General features: G+C 42.5%; 1 protein-coding gene across 4 annotated transcripts in view; it reads right to left on the bottom strand.

Annotated features, from left to right (window-relative positions):
* The window catches only part of LOC105285222 (tyrosine-protein phosphatase Lar), a 28385-nt gene extending 24594 nt beyond the window's left edge, over positions 1 to 3791 (bottom strand). For 3 of the 4 annotated variants that reach the window (XM_026969915.1, XM_026969916.1, XM_026969917.1), the window contains exon 1: positions 359 to 3791. The gene's annotated coding sequence lies outside the window, so the exon portion shown is untranslated. The remainder of the gene's footprint in view (positions 1 to 358) is intronic. The other variant, XM_026969918.1, reaches the window with a different exon arrangement.
* Positions 3792 to 14847: the final 11056 nt, after the last annotated feature.

Genomic DNA, 14847 nt, shown 5'->3' with positions numbered 1-14847 from the left:
TGTACCGCCCGTTAGTTTAATTACGTCCTAATTGCGTTACATTAATTTTAATTATGAACAGGAAAATGTCTCCGTTTATAGCATTCGCGTGACTGCGCGACAATCTCGCGCCGCATTCGTTACTTGGTTGGCGGCGTCTTTTTGCGGCTCCGAATCCACTAGCTTTCATTAAGACATCTTTTTAAAATCTTTTCTTTTTTCTTTTATTCCTATTGTATCTAATAAGATACAGCGCAAATATTAATTCCTTTTTTGTAAGGATAATAACATCTTTATTAATTTCGTAAAAGAAGTAAATATTAAATATTTAATTAATTCAACGTTTAATTCTACGATTTGCATGCAAAAGGTTACGTACCTTTCACGTATAATGAGGTCGACTTGGAGTATTCCGTGCCTACAGAATTGTTAGCCACGCATTCATACTTCCCTTGATCGCCCACGTCCGATTCGGTAATTTGCAAGGTACCTGTAACAAAGACGCGGTAATGTGCAAAAATATGCCATTCAAAATATTTTTATATTTAATATACTGTTACAATAACATTTTAGACAAACTAATAAAACATTTAACATGCCCTGCTCGATTGTTGGATTCGACAATCGAAAAAGACAATATTATTTTCTTTTTTTCTCTCTCTTTCTTCTTCTTTAACTTTTTTTCTTTCTTTTCGTACTCCTGACTTGTACAATCCGCTTGCCGTCCGGTTCAGGGTTTGTCCGGAGGGTTCCACGATGCATCAACTCCCTTAAAACGCGATACCACGATGATGAACTGGCCGTTGCGAGGCGTGTGATTATCTTCGTCGACGTCACTACCGGCCCGGTATATTTCAAACCTCCCTTGTGACCTTCTCCACCCAAAAGGAACCGCCCTACCCATTCGCAAAGTAAACGTTGACGAATATTCGGAGCTAGAAATGTAGAGATAGAATATAGGGGTGGCGGTCGGTCGATCGTTCGTTTTCGACCCTTCTGGTGTTTCGTCGAGGTGACGGTTATAATTAGAGCCATAATCGGAGGGCCAGGAAAGCAGCGCCATGCATGAATAACGAATGGCGAATAGCCGCGCGTAACAACGCGGATACAGCGCGACGACGATGCGTTGAAACAGAACAAGCGAGAGGGTTGATTCAACACGAAATTCGCGGTGCTCTGAATATTTTTTCCCCGGAAGACAAATACTACGGACGCGCGGACCGACGCGTTGTTTCCTTTGCGAGCAGCAAACGAACGAAACATGTGCGCGCGCGCAGTGGAGAATCCAAGAGATTCCGCTTGGATATTATGACCGAGGGTTAAAACGGAGCCTAATTAACGGTATGAGACCCGGCGCGGTCGTTAATTTCGCAGGTCGAATTTTCGCCAGCTGCCGATTTCGGAATCCGTTAACCGAAGCCCGACTGGCTTCCACGTGCCATGTTAGCGGTTTTCGATGCTCGCATTGTGATCGTGGCTCGTGGAGAAAGAAGTGAGGAGAAGGACAGCGACGTCGCTAGAATGATCGGAATCTTGTTGGTCCGATTAAAAAATTCAATTTAGCCCCTAATCGATCGGTGACAACTGATCTCGGTGAGCAATTTAACTCTACACCTTATGGCTCTGCGATTTTTTGAGTTAATTCTCAAAAGAGCTGCGTCATTGAGAATTCAATTCGGTTTAGAAAGATAGGAAGAGGCGTGACAGAGAGAAGTAAGGCTCGAAGATGGGAAATACTCCATCACGACCGATATCGCGTACGATCGGAATATATGATCAGATCTCATCTACAATTACTCGTAAACTGATCAGGAAGTAAGGCCGGCACAGTATCGTTATCGCGATCGCATCAAGCGTATTGTTAGTGCATGAAAAATTGTGCCTAACGAAGAACAGCCATGCAGCACGTGAAGCAATTATTTATTTTGTCGCTCGGCTGAGTTGCGAGAAAGATTTTTCAACTATTCAACTACATATCATTATTGAAAATAATTAATGTAAATTTTTCTCACTCTTGCCATCTTCCTCTCTCTATCTTATGAGTTTTATTAACTCTCGTTTTAATGTCTCATTGCGCGGTAGTGTCGTAACTTTTCGCTTTATCGCGTACGTGCGAGGTAAAGAGCGATACAGAATTAACAGGAAAATGCGCGAATTACCATTGGTTTAACGATAATATTTCTACGACGCGTAATAGCGGCTTAAAATATTCATAAGGGCCATGCGAGGCGTGGAGAGTGCGTTATCGGTGGCAATGAACAATTAGGACTCGAACACGGCGAGGCACGATGCAAGACGACGATAACGCATCGTGTGGTCTGTTCTCTATACATTTTAAATACATAATCAACACACGCGAGCCATTGTAAGCACTCGTCACTACACACAATGACCGAGCAGAAAGAGATATCCGCGTTAAAAAGTGCTGACATAATGCGCCGTTCAATTTTTCATAATTTCCACCATTGTACCGTATCAGATCAGGAAATCGCCGGCAATATTTTCAACGATTAGAATGAGAACAGAGAGGGAGAGAGCGTTCTTTCCGACATAACTTTTCTTCCTGACATAATTTTTCGTGGCGTAAAACAATTGCTTTTCGGAAGTACACATTTATGCATATTAAACTTCTTGCGCTTTTCGCGCTTCTAAAAATGGGATAAGTTAACACTCTGCAACTCTCGTTACTGCAAATATATCGCGTCAATTTGTAATCATATCTCACGCGGGAGCGTTGTTTTTTTTTGCAAATTTCGCTCGCGTTGCGTTTATTTGCGTTTTTAAAAAAATAACAGCTCATATATCTCGTTAAAGCGAAAGTATCGTATATCTCCGAGAATTTTTCGCGCTGCTCTTTTATCTCGAAGATCGATGCATTATATATCCGTGAATGTCTAAGTTTCGCTCTTGCTTTACGATGCACAAGGGACACGCGAGATAGGTCGCATCGATTCGAGAGTACGCAATTTTTAATATCGTACGTTCCGTATATAAAATTACGAAAACTGCTTCCATTTCCATATTTTATTTTCGGTGCGGTATAATGTCTTGTTTTTATTAAATAGTTACCGCGCGTGCATTTTGTTTTTATATTCGCGAGATACGCAACGGAGGAGATACGCGGGTGAATAAAAATAATAGGTAAATTCCATGGTCCTCTCATGGCGCCCCGGGTCGATCGATATCGCCAGCACGTGACAATTAACGACATTCGCGTAACTTTTGATACGTAGCGCAACGACAATTTTCACTGAAGAAAAATCAGCTTCGAACTTGCCAAGAAATTTTCCACAGTGCCAAGATCGGATGAAATAAATCGATTGCCGTTCATTTGTAACGTTCGCTCTCTAAGCTGAACTTGAAGACGCTGTGAAAAAGATTTATAAGTCCATGATCCGCAAATTTTCCTTTCAATTATGTTTTGAAGTCAAATTTCGATTTTTAATCTGCATTGCATGTAGTTAAACCGCGACAGCAACAACAAACGAGTGACGGTGTAAGCGCTTGCTTTTACGTTGTTCTCTTCGACCGACTCGTTCAATCCGGAAAGTTTCACGGGCACGGTGGATGCACCAGTATACGGCGACGGGGAGTCTCGCGCTGTCGAATCTACCTAGAGTTTGGAAAATCGCGTTTTCCGCGAGTGCTTCGGGCGACGACGTCTCGCCTGTCAGCGCGCGGGTGCAGCAACAGCATTTTTCTCGAGCCTCTTCCGGCAAGATCCGAGACGACTACATAGGGATATGCAACGATACGAGAATGCCCCGCGAATGCACTATGTAGCGTGTATGACTATACAGGGTGGCCCATTTTAATTTATACAGTCGATTTTTTAAAAAACTAAAAGAGATACGAAAAAATGTTTCAGACAGACATGTCACGATTTCGAGGGGGACATAAGATGATACCATTGGTTTGACCTTGAATAGTCGTTTGAAGGTCACGCGAAGATCACCTTCAATTTCTTAAATTGAAACCCCAACTTTTTATTGCAGATTCTTATTCTCCATCGAAAAGTAAGTAACTTTTGTCTGAAACATTTTTCCGAAAAATGTCATCTTATATCCTTAAAATGATCTTCAAGATGAGTTTTGAGGACATTTTAAGGACATAAGATGACATTTTTCGGAAAAATGTTTCAGACAAAAGTTACTTACTTTTCGATGGAGAATAAGAATCTGCAATAAAAAGTTGGGGTTTCAATTTAAGAAATTGAAGGTGATCTTCGCGTGACCTTCAAACGACTATTCAAGGTCAAACCAATGGTATCATCTTATGTTCCCCTCGAAATCGTGACATGTCTGTCTGAAACATTTTTTCGTATCTCTTTTAGTTTTTTAAAAAATCGACTGTATAAATTAAAATGAGCCACCCTGTATAACGATGATCGCGCGTATGATGCGCGTGCACAGTGAATGGAAGGATGTGCACGGCCGCGCGTCGCCATTCGTATGTTTGCCGACCAATATTGAAATATCTTCCCTTATATTTAATATTACGGGGTAAACGCTCGCGCGCGCCGGCACAAGGTGCGTCGTGCGTCTCATTCTCTGCCCCTGCGTCTCACCCTCCCTCCACCCTCGGGTGGATGCCGGCGCGATGGATGGGTCGAATCGAAGGACGAAACGGGGATGAATTCACCGCGCACGGCACGGTGAACGCGGAATTCTATCCGGATAGAATACAAATAGGAAATATGTTTACACTGAAAGCATTCCGAAATGCGTGCCGTGTATATCTTCGATGCGTTGCACGCTGGCGTTGACGCGGCAAACACTGCACCAGCACTTTTTAATGCCGACGTGCGTATTGAACATCGAAGTCTCGCTTCAATTACGTCGCAGCTTTTCATGCCCGATCGCGCGATTCATACAATTCGATTCGACTCCGATCTGTTCTGCTTAGTGATTTAGTTTCGTAAATTCTCTGGTCGATCGTATCCGATTGGGGAAATGAAAAAGCGCCGCAGTAAGCTTTCGCAAGTTTCAGGAAGCGCCTCTTTATTTAGAGATATGTAGACGTTTCGTCTTACGAATATATTTGGAAGACGAATGAGGGAGTAACTCCAGCGACAATAAATCCACGAAATCCGCACACACGGACAGCTATTGCCGTGCTTCTCCTGAATAAATAAAAACATCTAAAATTGCCTGATTTGTCCGATTTATGTTCTACGCGAGAGAAAAAAGCACGGGGAAAGGAAGCCCTTGTTTTTTCGGCCCCCATAGTTAGCCCAATAAACCTTAGTGAATCGTAACACTACGCCGTCGTACGTCAATGCTGGTTCGGAACCTCGATTGCGCTGAGAGACAGTTTCTAGTAGTATTGCTCGATTGCAAACGCGATCTGTATTCGATCTCGAATCAAAGGCACAGATGGGAAATTACCGTCGAAAGCGAAGCGTTGTGCTAATATAAGGACAGTTGACGGCATTATGCGGGCAGGAGTAGGTCGCAGCGAGAAATGCTTTGGATGATCGTCGAAGTGCAGGCAAACGAAGTACAGGACGTCTCACAATTCGCGAGCTTAGTTCTAACAATACTCTTAATAATGAGCTCATGAAATCGATTTTTCTCTAGCGATAATGTTCAGGCATTAAGGGGGGAGCCTGCTTTAGAACGCTGAAAATAAGGTATATTTTACGAATTGTTTTTGGAGAAACTATACAGCGGATCATTATAAAACTTTGATGCATTTATTAGTACATGTTTAAAGATAAAAAAAATTATTTTTTTATTTGAATATATCGCTTGTAGAGGTCGTCCTGGAGCAATCTTAGTGCAGCTGCGTCGCCGGCATTGCAAATTGGTGAGCATTCTCCTGCCTCCAAATTTCGTCCAAACTGAAAAATTGAAATATGTTCTCGTTATTTATGAATTCCCATCGTCGATGAACCAAAGAGAGAAGAAAAAAGTTGAAAAGTGCCAAAATGGTGGAGTTTAGAACACAAAAGTACGATTTTTAGGCAAAGTTTTTAAACTTTTTCATGCAAAAATAATTGTTTAACTTAATGTTTTTATGAATATTAAAGGTTCATCGACGATGGGAATTCATAAATAACGAGAAAATATTTCAATTTTTCAGTTTGGATGAAATTTGGAGGCAGGAGAATGCTCACCAATTTACAATGCCGGCTGCACTAAGATACCTCCAGGACGATCTCTACAGGCGACATATTCAAATCAAAAAATAATTTTTTTATCTTTAAACATGTAATAATAAATGCATCAAAGTTTTATAACGATCCGCTGTATAGTTTCTCCAAAAAAAATTCGTAAAATTATACCTTATTTTCAACGTTCTAAAGCAGGCTCCCCCCTTAATGCCTGAACATTATCGCTAGAGAAAAATCGATTTCATGAGCTCATTATTAAGAGTATTGTTAAACTAAGCTCGCGAATTGTGAGACTCCTGTACTTCGTTTGCCTGCACTTCGACACATCCAAAGCATTTCTCGCTGCGACCTACTCCTGCCCGCATAATGCCGTCAACTGTCCTTATATTAGCACAACGCTTCGCTTTCGACGGTAATTTCCCATCTGTGCCTTTGATTCGAGATCGAATACAGATCGCGTTTGCAATCGAGCAATACTACTAGAAACTGTCTCTCAGCCAATCGAGTTCCGAACCAGCATTGACGTACGACGGCGTAGTTTACGATTCACTAAGTTTATTGGGCTAACTATGGGGCCGAAAAAACAAGGCTTCCTTTCCCCGTGCTTTTTCTCTCGCGTAGAACATAAATCGGACAAATCAGGCAATTTTAGATGTTTTTATTTATTCAGGAGAAGCACGGCAATAGCTGTCCGTGTGTGCGGATTTCGTGGATTTATTGTCGCTGGATTACTCCCTCATTCGTCTTCCAAATATATTCGTAAGACGAAACGTCTACATATCTCTAAATAAAGAGCGCTTCCTGAAACTTGCGAAAGCTTACTGCGGCGCTTTTTCATTTCCCCAATCGATACGATCGACCAGAGAATTTACGAAACTAAATCACTAAGCAGAACAGATCGGAGTCGAATCGAATTGTATGAATCGCGCGATCGGGCATGAAAAGCTGCGACGTAATTGAAGCGAGACTTCGATGTTCAATACGCACGTCGGCATTAAAAAGTGCTGGTGCAGTGTTTGCCGCGTCAACGCCAGCGTGCAACGCATCGAAGATATACACGGCACGCATTTCGGAATGCTTTCAGTGTAAACATATTTCCTATTTGTATTCTATCCGGATAGAATTCCGCGTTCACCGTGCCGTGCGGTGAATTCATCCCCGTTTCGTCCTTCGATCGACCCATCCATCGCGCCGGCATCCACCCGAGGGTGGAGGAGGTGAGACGCAGGGCAGAGAATGAGACGCACGACGCACCTTGTGCCGGCGCGCGCGAGCGTTTACCCCGTAATATTAAATATAAGGGAAGATATTTCAATATTGGTCGGCAAACATACGAATGGCGACGCGCGGCCGTGCACATCCTTCCATTCACTTGCACGCGCATCATACGCGCGATCATCGTTATACAGGGTGGCTCATTTTAATTTATACAGTCGATTTTTTAAAAACTAAAAGAGATACGAAAAAATGTTTCAGACAACATGTCACGATTTCGAGGGAACATAAGATATACCATTGGTTTGACCTTGAATAGTCGTTTGAAGGTCACGCGAAGATCACCTTCAATTCTTAAATTAAACCCCAACTTTTTATTGCAGATTCTTATTCTCCATCGAAATAATAACTTTTGTCTGAAACATTTTCCGAAAAATGTCATCTTATATCCTTAAAATGATCTCAAGATGAGTTTGAGGACATTTTAAGACATAAGATGACATTTTCGGAAAAATGTTTCAGACAAAAGTTACTTACTTTCGATGGAGAATAAGAATCTGCAATAAAAAGTTGGGGTTTCAATTTAAGAAATTGAAGTGATCTTCGCGTGACCTTCAAACGACTATTCAAGGTCAAACCAATGGTATCATCTTATGTCCCCTCGAAATCGTGACATGTCTGTCTGAAACATTTTTTCGTATCTCTTTTAGTTTTTTAAAAATCGACTGTATAAATTAAAATGGGCCACCCTGTATAGTCATACACGCTACATAGTGCATTCGCGGGCATTCTCGTATCGTTGCATATCCCTATGTAGTCGTCTCGGATCTTGCCGGAAGAGGCTCGAGAAAAATGCTGTTGCTGCACCCGCGCGCTGACAGGCGAGACGTCGTCGCCGAAGCACTCGCGGAAAACGCGATTTTCCAAACTCTAGGTAGATTCGACAGCGCGAGACTCCCCGTCGCCGTATACTGGTGCATCCACCGTGCCCGTGAAACTTTCCGGATTGAACGAGTCGGTCGAAGAGAACAACGTAAAAGCAAGCGCTTACACCGTCACTCGTTTGTTGTTGCTGTCGCGGTTTAACTACATGCAATGCAGATTAAAAATCGAAATTTGACTTCAAAACATAATTGAAAGGAAAATTTGCGGATCATGGACTTATAAATCTTTTTCACAGCGTCTTCAAGTTCAGCTTAGAGAGCGAACGTTACAAATGAACGGCAATCGATTTATTTCATCCGATCTTGGCACTGTGGAAAATTTCTTGGCAAGTTCGAAGCTGATTTTTCTTCAGTGAAAATTGTCGTTGCGCTACGTATCAAAAGTTACGCGAATGTCGTTAATTGTCACGTGCTGGCGATATCGATCGACCCGGGGCGCCATGAGAGGACCATGGAATTTACCTATTATTTTTATTCACCCGCGTATCTCCTCCGTTGCGTATCTCGCGAATATAAAAACAAAATGCACGCGCGGTAACTATTTAATAAAAACAAGACATTATACCGCACCGAAAATAAAATATGGAAATGGAAGCAGTTTTCGTAATTTTATATACGGAACGTACGATATTAAAAATTGCGTACTCTCGAATCGATGCGACCTATCTCGCGTGTCCCTTGTGCATCGTAAAGCAAGAGCGAAACTTAGACATTCACGGATATATAATGCATCGATCTTCGAGATAAAAGAGCAGCGCGAAAAATTCTCGGAGATATACGATACTTTCGCTTTAACGAGATATATGAGCTGTTATTTTTTTAAAAACGCAAATAAACGCAACGCGAGCGAAATTTGCAAAAAAAAACAACGCTCCCGCGTGAGATATGATTACAAATTGACGCGATATATTTGCAGTAACGAGAGTTGCAGAGTGTTAACTTATCCCATTTTTAGAAGCGCGAAAAGCGCAAGAAGTTTAATATGCATAAATGTGTACTTCCGAAAAGCAATTGTTTTACGCCACGAAAAATTATGTCAGGAAGAAAAGTTATGTCGGAAAGAACGCTCTCTCCCTCTCTGTTCTCATTCTAATCGTTGAAAATATTGCCGGCGATTTCCTGATCTGATACGGTACAATGGTGGAAATTATGAAAAATTGAACGGCGCATTATGTCAGCACTTTTTAACGCGGATATCTCTTTCTGCTCGGTCATTGTGTGTAGTGACGAGTGCTTACAATGGCTCGCGTGTGTTGATTATGTATTTAAAATGTATAGAGAACAGACCACATGCGTTATCGTCGTCTTGCATCGTGCCTCGCCGTGTTCGAGTCCTAATTGTTCATTGCCACCGATAACGCACTCTCCACGCCTCGCATGGCCCTTATGAATATTTTAAGCCGCTATTACGCGTCGTAGAAATATTATCGTTAAACCAATGGTAATTCGCGCATTTTCCTGTTAATTCTGTATCGCTCTTTACCTCGCACGTACGCGATAAAGCGAAAAGTTACGACACTACCGCGCAATGAGACATTAAAACGAGAGTTAATAAAACTCATAAGATAGAGAGAGGAAGATGGCAAGAGTGAGAAAAATTTACATTAATTATTTTCAATAATGATATGTAGTTGAATAGTTGAAAAATCTTTCTCGCAACTCAGCCGAGCGACAAAATAAATAATTGCTTCACGTGCTGCATGGCTGTTCTTCGTTAGGCACAATTTTTCATGCACTAACAATACGCTTGATGCGATGCGATAACGATACTGTGCCGGCCTTACTTCCTGATCAGTTTACGAGTAATTGTAGATGAGATCTGATCATATATTCCGATCGTACGCGATATCGGTCGTGATGGAGTATTTCCCATCTTCGAGCCTTACTTCTCTCTGTCACGCCTCTTCCTATCTTTCTAAACCGAATTGAATTCTCAATGACGCAGCTCTTTTGAGAATTAACTCAAAAAATCGCAGAGCCATAAGGTGTAGAGTTAAATTGCTCACCGAGATCAGTTGTCACCGATCGATTAGGGGCTAAATTGAATTTTTTAATCGGACCAACAAGATTCCGATCATTCTAGCGACGTCGCTGTCCTTCTCCTCACTTCTTTCTCCACGAGCCACGATCACAATGCGAGCATCGAAAACCGCTAACATGGCACGTGGAAGCCAGTCGGGCTTCGGTTAACGGATTCCGAAATCGGCAGCTGGCGAAAATTCGACTGCGAAATTAACGACCGCGCCGGGTCTCATACCGTTAATTAGGCTCCGTTTTAACCCTCATAATATCCAAGCGGAATCTCTTGGATTCTCCACTGCGCGCGCGCACATGTTTCGTTCGTTTGCTGCTCGCAAAGGAAACAACGCGTCGGTCCGCGCGTCCGTAGTATTTGTCTTCCGGGGAAAAATATTCAGAGCACCGCGAATTTCGTGTTGAATCAACCCTCTCGCTTGTTCTGTTTCAACGCATCGTCGTCGCGCTGTATCCGCGTTGTTACGCGCGGCTATTCGCCATTCGTTATTCATGCATGGCGCTGCTTTCCTGGCCTCCGATTATGGCTCTAATTATAACCGTCACCTCGACGAAACACCAGAAGGGTCGAAAACGAACGATCGACCGACCGCCACCCTATATTCTATCTCTACATTTCTAGCTCCGAATATTCGTCAACGTTTACTTTGCGAATGGGTAGGGCGGTTCCTTTTGGGTGGAGAAGGTCCGAGAGGTTTGAAATATACCGGGCCGGTAGTGACGTCGACGAAGATAATCACACGCCTCGCAACGGCCAGTTCATCATCGTGGTACGCGTTTTAAGGGAGTTGATGCATCGTGGAACCCTCCGGACAAACCCTGAACCGGACGGCAAGCGGATTGTACAAGTCAGGAGTACGAAAAGAAAGAAAAAAAGTTAAAGAAGAAGAAAGAGAGAGAAAAAAAGAAAAAATAGAGAGACATACCCAGTTAGAGTAAGTCGAGTCTATATTCTTCTATCAGCATTTCCGTTTATAGTTGTCAACATTACAATGGAAGGCTGATTAACCGCTCCGTCGTCGGGCCGATGCTGTTGCGCGCGCGAGTCGCCAGTGTGCCGGCTGGTGTTGCTGCTGCAAAATAATTATTCGTTCACTTTCCAAATTGATGCAAATCGGCAGAGCGCCGCGTGCAAACGCGAACAAATGGTGCAGCCGGCGCGGGAAAGCGCTCCGAAAAAGGTCACAACGTGCTTCCGCAATGAGTGAGAGAGAGAGAGAGAGAGAGCCCACCTCTCGTATTTTTTTTGTCCCATCGTGCCGGTCGCTACAATTTCCTAGATCGTATTATTTTTATCGAAGTGCGCGCCACGTCGATACGCCCCCCCCTCCCCCCCCGCTCGCTAATCGGCTGTGCAAAGCGCTCGATCCGCTCGCGCGAACGATCGGAGAGAGATGACACAGAGGGAACAAGCGTTTGTTTTTCGGTATAACTCTCTGAGCAGAGCAACTATATAGTGAGTTTCACTATTCTATGTAGTAGAGTTACATCACAAAGATTGATGATGTAACGATGCATAAGTTTCTAGCGTCCCTCTCGACTTAAAACTGCAACTTCTGGGCATAAAAAAAGAGTAAAAATGTAGATACAAATAAAATAATTCTATGTGAAATTGTTCGATAAGATCTGTTTGAAAGTGTAACTCTGGAGAGTGGCAAATCTCGATAATATTGTGCCCAAATGAGCACTCGTCTTCATCTATTTCTATTTGAGCTATCGCTGAATGTTTTACTGGTTTCAATGGAACATTTTTACATGTGTGCTTTCGTCTCTCCGCGTGTATCCGTCCATGTGAGGCTCTCCGTCGAATATCACTGAAATTTGCAAAAGGCCGAGCTCATCGAGGAACGATATTTCGGCCCACGGGGAAATAATAATTAGCCAAGCCGGGAAATCTACGCGAGGTCGAATTGCAAACGGTACGCGGTGTTACGCGGACTATCGCGAACATACAATTTCAGGCGCGTGATTCGCCGCTCCCAATCGGAATTCGGATTTCGCGGACGGGTTTCGTGGGTAAACGGCATGTACCGATATAAACTTGTTGCAAAGGCTAATTTTAACCGGCGATTGTAAACGGCGCGAAACGAACCAGCCGCTTCGCGCCGCTCCGTCGCGATAATTCTCGAAAAGTCCGGCAGGCGTCGTACGCATTTCCCGTATTTCCGGGGCGAACGCGCAATATTAATTGCTACGCTATACACGTTGCTCCTGTTCTTCTTCCTGCTCTCATCTTTCTCTCGGTGATTCCCATCGTGTTGATACGGAGCAGTGATCATTTGCGTAAATACATCGCAAATCATTAATATGATTATCACGCGGAGAGCGCGTGATAAGCCACATATTTCACAATTTGGGGACAAGTGCAAAATATGCGATAATGAAATTTTTCCGGGATTAATCGATTGCGTGTCGACAGGCACATGCATTCTGGTAACAATGGAGCTGTTCAAATATGTGTCAGTTCAAGCGTTTGGAAAGTATGACAGGAATCTATTTAATAACCATTTGAGAACCATAAGAAAAATTACAATATTAGATTTATCGGGATTCGTTCATTTCATATGAAATTGTGCTTGACTAATTAAAAGCACATTCAAGAACTAATTAAAAGAAAATTTTACAATTTCCGGGAACGTCATATCAGTACAGATAACGTACCCTTCAAAATTTGTAATTTTCGTTGTTTCCGTTCATTTCTCTCGTATATTAACACGTTTCTTTTTTTTCTTTTTGTATGTCGCATTAACGTCACATAAATGCCACTCCGGCGATGGTCGCTCGCCGATAAGCCACGCCGATTAAATTTATCCGGAGTGCGCGTATTCGTCGGATCGCGCGCGTTAATAACTCTCAGTTATCAGCAGTTCATTGCACCTAACTCGCAGCCAACAGACTCTACAATAAACACACAAGTCTCACCGTACGTGTATCGCCCGTGCAGAAGGGGACAATCACATTTTTGACACATGGATATCGCGCGGCAATGCAGGCAATACAGGAGTCATTACTTTACATCTCGCGCACAGGTCACCGCCCAATTATTGACAGTCGCTGATGTATTATCCACCGTTATGAAACGCAGGAATCACGCACACACGACACTACAAATGTAATCTGGATACGGCACATCCGATATTCTTTCACGTTGGTTCCCGCGCGCATCGGGATTTGGTGCCGATAATCATTCCTCGTTTTGTATCTCGTAAACAGAACTGAAACGGGCAATTATGGGACAAATAACCAATAATCCATTTCGCAAAAAAAACCTGTGAACATGGTAGATTGCGTCATTAAGAACAGAATATTTAAACATTGTTTTTCAATTTGAAGAAAATGAAGAGTGAAAAGTAAATATAATTCAGTTGATTCTAAAGATTTGTAATGTCCAACGAAAAGTATAGGAATAAAGTAGTATATTAGTCATATTTTCATTATACAAGAATTTATATTTTTTCTGAGATCTTTGGTTGCTATTTTCCTATCAACAACTTTTGCAAGTATATATAATGAAGTTATTTCACTATATTATAAACTTGAGTCGAGGCGAGAAGTTTTACATTTCACCGAAAATAAAATCTTTCACACGCGCGATTTATTCGATTTCTGATAAATACTTCACTGTGAATTTAAAATGCCGACGTGAAAAATTCAATTTTATGAGAAAGAAATATCCCCAATATGGTTTATTTTACATACGATTCTGCCGTAGAACTTATAGTAGAGAAATGTCGGTCAGTACGTTCAGAAGCGAACACTCTTCGACGAAGCAAGAGCACAAAGAGCGGAGAAGAGGTCGATAACCGGGAACCGTAGCAAGAACGCGTACTTAGACTTTTCTAACGCGATTTGCTCGAGCTATAGGTGCCATGGGTAACGTTATATGCGTCCAACACCCTCGCCAGCCATCGATCTGTCGCTGTCCACCCTCGGACAGCTAAGGCTGTATCGCCGAACGCCGATCGTCCGCACTGACGGCTCTAACGTGGTCGCCCATCGATACGAATATAAAGGAATCGCTCGCGCTGCGACGAGCAGCAATTTCAGTCCGTTGTCGTAAAACATTTGTAAATGCACGCATTATCGTATATCTTACAAACGTTCGTGCCAAACGGGCGCGACGTTTAGTGGCTTTTTACATAAATGGAGAAACGTATCGCATCAGCCACGCCTTCGGTCACGCATTTCTTCTCATTACCGTTACAGAAAAATTTGCAGAATACACCCGATAGATGCGAAACATGCTATCCGCCCATGAGGAAGTATCGCTATCTGGTAGAAAACGCGATGGGATCGCGAGCAATTTATTATAATACGTGTGATTGGCTGGAAGAAGAAGAGAGGTTCATGGCACGAAATCCACTTTCATGAAATACGTATATTCTATTCTTAATTTATCATTGAAGCGTTGCGCTGTGTAGCTACATTATATCTTTTTTGTATTAGACTACATTTAAGTTTGAAAGACAACCTATGTTACATTACATTTCGAAACTTTTATCTTCGAAGGCTGAGAATGTTTTTCAAGCGTTGCGTCTTCATGAATAGCAACGATACCGA

This window comes from Ooceraea biroi, chromosome 5 (assembly GCF_003672135.1).
Source record: "Ooceraea biroi isolate clonal line C1 chromosome 5, Obir_v5.4, whole genome shotgun sequence".
Lineage (NCBI taxonomy): Eukaryota > Metazoa > Arthropoda > Insecta > Hymenoptera > Formicidae > Ooceraea > Ooceraea biroi.
Note: the sequence above shows the minus strand (reverse complement) of the source record. Positions and strands in the feature narration are given on the sequence as shown.